Source organism: Petaurus breviceps, unplaced genomic scaffold (genome assembly GCF_028583685.1).
Source record: "Petaurus breviceps papuanus isolate PSGF00001 unplaced genomic scaffold, PetGlider_PUasm1.0 89949, whole genome shotgun sequence".
Classification (NCBI taxonomy): Eukaryota; Metazoa; Chordata; class Mammalia; order Diprotodontia; family Petauridae; genus Petaurus; species Petaurus breviceps.
The window spans coordinates 20,676-27,310 of NW_027187146.1; positions in this window are offsets into that span (position 1 = coordinate 20,676).

Consider the following 6,635-nt stretch of genomic DNA (forward strand, 5'->3'; position numbering starts at 1 on the left):
ACACACACACACACACACACACACAACACAGACACACACAGCAGAGAGCAAAGAGAGAGAGTTCCATGGGACTAAGGGCTTGTATTCTAAGAGTGATGGTTTTCTAATGTCAGGGAATGACTCTGATGATGATGGCTGGCATTTTGCAGGGCTGTTTAAGGTGTGCCAAGTGCTGATCCTCACGACAACCCTGGGAGGTACCTTCCTTTGCTCGGTCGGGCACCTCTCCTTTAATCAGGTTTTTCCACTCACTTTAGAAAAACTGGAAGAAGCACTGTCCCTTCAAGATGGGCAGCTCATAACTCCATTTGCCATCAAATTTTTAAAATTATAAGCAAATCCAATTAGTGTGTCCTTGTCCAAATAAATTCTTTACATTTTATATGAGTTCAAATATGTCTATTTCATGATCAAACCACGTTGTCCATATGTGATAGACCTGTGATTTCAAGGGACAGAGACAAGGTCTCAGTGTTCATCTATTATGGGATGACTGGAAGCACAGAGCCTGCTAGCTCATTCCTAGCTCCCAGGAAGTCACTTTGTCCACACAGCCTGAGGCACAGCCAAGGCTTGTGGAAGCTGTGGTTTTATGGTTAGGGCAACATGCAAACACACCAGCCTATGAGGCTCAGAAAGCGGGGATTTGCCCATGATCACACAACAAGGCAGGATTTCAGCCCAGCTTTCTTCTCTGGCAAAGCTCCGTCTTCTCTCCATCTGCTCTATGTTTGGGGCTTGGATGCATGTTACCTGGCCCATTCTGGATGGTTCTTCTTCCATCTGGAGGAAAGCCTAGGGAGGTAGACGAAGGACTGCAAAGGAGGCAACGCCTTTCACCACCCTCCAGGTGCACTGGGCATGTCCCCAAACTGTCACCGTCTCTTTGTGTGACAAGCAAGGACTTCTCCAAGCAGGGCCATTTTACCTTTTCGATCTTCTCTCCTACCCCAAATCCCAGACTTGAAGAGGACTTGCCACTTGCACTGTTTTCCTGACTGGGAGACTTGGGGTCCCTCATTTTTATTCACTTAAATCTGGGGCCCTGGGGATGCTGTTTCCATTCCCACCACTGACTAGCAGATGTTCTATTATGAGGCCTCAGGGTCGCTGGCAGAAGCTAGCTCCTTGAGGAAGCCATCCTGCCCGTCCTGCCGCCCCCCCCCCCCCCCCCCCCGCTCCCCCCGGAGATGCCTTGCAGACAGGGCCTCTTCTTTCTAGGGAAACCTCACAGACCCGTGGTGGGTTTCTCCTCCAAAGTGAATTGGCCAGTGCCATGACTTTAGCAAGAGCTCCAGGCAGGATCCCGCCCCTCCTTTTTCCTCACTGCCCTAAATACCGACCACTTTCTGTTTTGTCTTTCAGGGCTACTTCCGTTTTATGTACAAAGACAGGAATGACCAAGCCTGGGGACTGCTAAGTCCTTGCCCCTGGACTGAGCTTTGTCTGGTCATCTCCTCCTTCCTTACCCTCACCAGCTCCTGCCCAGCTCATTCAAGTTCAGAGAGAAGCTAGCGTCTGAGGCTGGAGACACTGGGGCACCCCAGACCCTCGAGGCTTGGAGTCTGTTGGGAGGATAGGAAGCAAGGCATCTCCACTCTGATCTAGCTGGGGCTGCAAGCCTCCAGGGACTAGGGCAGGGAGGTGGAAGGCAATCCAGTCAGGACCCCAGGCTCCTCTCCTGGGTTTTAAAGTCTGCTATCTGTCACTTGTCTTGGAGGTGAAAAATGAGATGTGGTCTCAGAGGCAATGATTGTGTGTGTGTGGGTTCACTGTCTCTGCCTGTTTATTGATCACCAGAGAGTGGGGGTGGAGATGTTAAGAGTGTCAATGGACCATCAAACAAAGGCACAAATAGAATGTTCAGAAAAATCTGACGGTCTCACTCTCTTGGGCTTGATCAAGTTCAGCAGACATCGGGGGCAAGCTGTCTGTTTCCTCTCAAATCTGTTTGAAAGTCTCCACAGAGCCCAAACTGAACAGACTTGAGAAGAAATGCAGGTTTTCCCTAAGTGTCCAATAATGGCTAGAGGGGGGAGCAGAACTATCTTGACGGTGAGTTGGAGGGGAAGGGGGTGTAAGATGATGGGAGGTGGGGACTGGCAGAGGAAAGAGAAGCACTGATGAAAGAAAGGAAGGAGGAGGCTGCGAGGAGGAGCTTGGGGCCGAGGATGGCGTGATGATTTATTAAATGCCTTAAAAAAAACTCATGGGGCAGCTAGGTGGCGCAGTGAATAGAGCACCAGCCCTGGAGTCAGGAGGACCTGAGTTCAAATCCGGCCTCAGACACTTCACACTTACTAGATGTGTGACCTTGGGCAAGTCACTTAATTCCAACTTCCCAGACAAAAAAAACAAGACAAAAAAACTCATTGGGCCTTCTGGCTGACTATTAAAGATAAACATATTGGTGGTGGGGGCTCCTGAGTTTTGGTTTTAAGTAGATGGGGATGGACACACAGAGTACCTAGTGAATCTCTTGGCTTTAGGAAAGGCAGTTCAGGGAGACACAAAACAGGATTGTCCTTGTCCTTGTTCCACAATGAAGCCTGAATCCACCTGGCCACACTCTCCCCCATCACTCGAGCCCTTCTGGGCCTGGACAGGAGGAGTCCTAACCATCCAATTGTAGGGACTGGTAGAGGAGAGGAGAGAAGGTCAACAAGATATACAGGCAGAGAAAGATAAGAACAGCAAATAGTGTTCTATGCCTTTAGCAGAGAATCCTTTACAAATAAATAACAGAGGGAAAGGACCCATGTCCCTTACCCTATCAGAGGTCACAGCTGTACCAGAGTCTGACTAATACAGGAACCAGGGTAAGCCAAACACTCCTGCAAGCACAGGAGTAAAGGGTCGAGGGTGCAGAGAAGCAAATTTAGACCCATTATCACCAAAAGCAACATTGCAAAGACAACAACGTCATGATCAGCGTGGTTGCTAATAGTGCCTTCTTGGCAGAGAGAAAGGTAAATGACAGAGTCAGACTGAGGGCTGGAAGGGACTTCAAAGGTCATCTGGTCCAGTTCCTCTCTTTACAGATGTCTGGTGGGGGTTCTAGAGCGGGTTCTCTGCCTTGCCTGAGCCAGGCCTGCTTCCTGCCCCCGTCTCTTCCCCTCCCCCCCAGTAACACACAGGGTCAGGGCCAGGAGGAGCCCCACCTGGAGCAGGCCTCCATTTGGGCAGCTCTGAAACCTGCCTCCATTTACCTCCCACCCCCCGGGTCTGCTCCAAAGCTTCCTGACTTCTGGCATTTTTTCCCCAACTCCAGGGCCTCTATCAAGGCCTTGAAGGGCATCACAAGTCTCAGCAATAACTTGCTACTCCCTCAGGAGCTGCTTTTCTACTCTACGGCTTCTTCAGGGCCCTCCTATGGCCCGGCTATTTGTGGTTTTCCTGGGCTCTTAGAAGCCACCAGAGTGGACAGGAACAAAGAAGCTTCCAAAAGAGACCATCTTTGGGTCCCAGTTCTTAAGAGGGATGGGGGCATGAACCCTGAACTGTATCTAAAGGGAAGCCCAAGGATTCCAGTTATCCAGGCTCTCCTTTGCCCAAGAGCTGTAACTAGGGTGGGGTGATGGTGATGTTGCCAAATGCTGGGGGCTCTCATGGCCCCTACTTGCTCCCCTTCAGTAGAGTCGAGGCCTCACACTGTATCTCTCACTGTATTCATATGTTGTCAGATGGTTGGATCCCAGAGGTGGAGCTGGAAGGGAGCCCACAAGTCGTACAGACCAACGGCTTCATTCTACAGATAAAGACCCTGAGGTCCAGGAGGGCTCCTGACAGAATCATAGCTCACAGATTTAGAGCCTGAAGGGACCTGAGGGAGGCCATCACCGTGCAGGTGAAGAAACTGAGGCCCAGAGAGGTCAGTGACGTGCCTGAGGAGGCGTAAGCAGGATGTGAGGGGGGTCACTAGACTCCAGGCGAACAGACGCCAAGTCCAGGCCTTTTCCCCACTGTACTGCCATGCACTCCGATTTCAGGGCCTTAAGCCCTCATTACTTGGCCTTATGACAGTTATTAATGTTTCTCACCAAAGCAGAGGGAAGCCTTTGTCCTCCTCACTTTCTAAGGCCAGACAGTGGCATTTCCAAAGGCTTCTGGAAGCTTTGTTCCAATCCGTGCCAGAGCCTGCTGGTCAGTCTTATGGAGGGCTCATCCTCTGCTGGCTGATATCTGGTCACTTAGTATCTGCCTCCCACTGGGGCCCTTCTTGTTCAGCTGATTTCAGTTATCCTCCCGGTGCTGCTTACTTCAATCTGCATTCCAAAGTCTTCCTAAGTTCCTCTGAATGCCTCATATTCATAATTTCTTTTATATATTGAATTTAAAATTAATTTTAATTTGAAATTAATTTCAGTTTGAAGCTGAGTTTAAAATTAATTTAAAAATTAAATTTTATTTAAAACAAACACCTTCCCCTTGTCACAAATGCATTCATAATTTATTTCTGCACAATTACATCTGAGACAATTTTTTCAACCAGTCTTCAAACAACAGGTGTACCCATTTCGTTTACAGTTTTTTGTAAGCACAAAAAGTCTCACGAGTTCCCATAGTTAAACTGAAAATTAATAGGGATTAATGGAATGTCTTACATTTGGGTTCAAAAACATTTCCTTTGAAAATATAAGATGGAGGAAGCTTGGCTGGTCGGTAATTCTTCTGAAAAAAGATCTGGAGGTCTCAGGGGCCTGCTAGTTAAGGATGAAGCATGATACTGAACACTGAAATAGCAACCAAAAAACCTAATAGCACTGTAGGTGCCTTGAGGAGGAATGTTGTGTAGGTAGCTAACAGTCCCATGTCCTACCCTGCCCTGGTCGGGAAGGTCACTGGCACACTGGAGATGGCAGTGAGGGGCACTGAGATAAGGCCACAATAAGAAACAGATAAAGAAACTAGACTTAGCTTAGAGGAGAGAAGACTTAGAAGGACATGGTACGGGCTTTCGGGAGTCAATATAGCAAGTTGGGCTTCAGAGTCAGAAGGATCTGAATTTAAATCCTCCTTCGGGTACTTCTTAAAGGCTGGGCAAATAGATTAACCTCCCTGTTTCCTCATCTGTAAATTGGGGATTAATAACAGCACCTTCCTTTCAGGTTGGCTGTGAGATGAAGCAAAATAAAATTCATAAAGCATTTGGCAAACCTCAAATGGCAAGAGAGATGCCAGCTACTCTTACCATTTAGCTGGCATGTGAAGACTTAGCTTGTTTCGTTTGGCCCCAGAGGGCAGAGAAACAAGCTGGGATCCATTATCAAGAAAAACCTTGAAAGAACAGAACCCAGATCCTCAAGGTCACTAATCATGCCTTCTGGGCAGAGCGGGTTTGAACACTGGTGAGTAATGAGGCATATGTTGTCGAAAGTGGCCGATGTGGTGGCTTGCCTTGCTCGTGTATAGTGACAGGTTCACTAAATGTATTGGTAAAGCATTTATTTTTTTTAAAAAAAGCAAAAGTCCTTGAAAAGGGAGCCGTGCCAAATCGGAATGAGCTGTCTCAAAAGGCAGTGAGTTTCCTGTCATTGGAGGTTTTCAAACAAAGGCTGAACAATCAATTGTTGAGAATTATTGTTAAACTTTCTTTTTCGATTAAAAAGCCTATGTTCTCTCCCTCTTATGTCACTTCTTCTTCCCTCCCCACCATGAAAGAAAGGAAAAACCAATCCCTGGTAACAAATATGCATAGTCAAGTGAAACAAATGCCCATACTGGCTATGTCTGAAAACGTGGGCCTTCTTCTGTGCCTGGAGTCCATCCTTCCCTGTTCGAAGGTGGGCAGCAGGTTTTGTCACTGGCTCTGTGGAATTGTGGTCAGTCATTACACTGATCAGAATTCCTACATTTTTCACAGCTGGCTGTCTGTCCCTTCTACACGGTTGTTATTGTATGCGTGGTTCTCTGGGTTCTGCTCACTTCCTCTGTATCCATTCAGATAAATCTTCTGTTGGGTACTTTGCAGAAGACATTCTTGGACTGATTCTAAACCTGGGGTCTGAGAACTTGTTTTCTGAATTTTTTTTGACAACTGCATTTCAACATAATTGGTCTCCTGTGTAATCTCAAGGTACTTTATTTATATCATTTAAAAATGTGAGTCTGAAAAGTTCCATAGGTTTCACCAGAATGATGCCAAAGGGGGGCCCGGATGGGACCCATGAAACGCCTCTCAGGTCACAGTGCTGCAGTTTCATGGTGTGTTGTGGTGATTGTTTCAAAAAATTCAGACTCAAACCATGTCTCATCCAAGTGAAAGGCATTTATCGAAGATTATGCTCTCCAGCAGGCTGAGTTCCAAGATGAATCAGCAACTTAGTAAGACAAGATGGGCAATTTTATAGTGTAATGATGCTGGTAATACAATAGAGATTATAAATATTAAAAAGGCAGGAGGGGTTTGTCAAGGGATTAGGTAATGGGGGAGGGGCCCCAGCCTCGGTGAAACTGTGCATGTGATCACCCACAATGCATACAGAAAAACCCAAAAGGGACTTTTTTGTATGACGATATTATAATAAGCTTCTCTGTGTCAAAAGTTCACCCAAAGGGCAGCTTTTGCCATTACTGAGCAGGTGTTACTTGCAGAAAGCCTCTTCTATTGTTTTGGGGTCCACATCCCCCCCCCC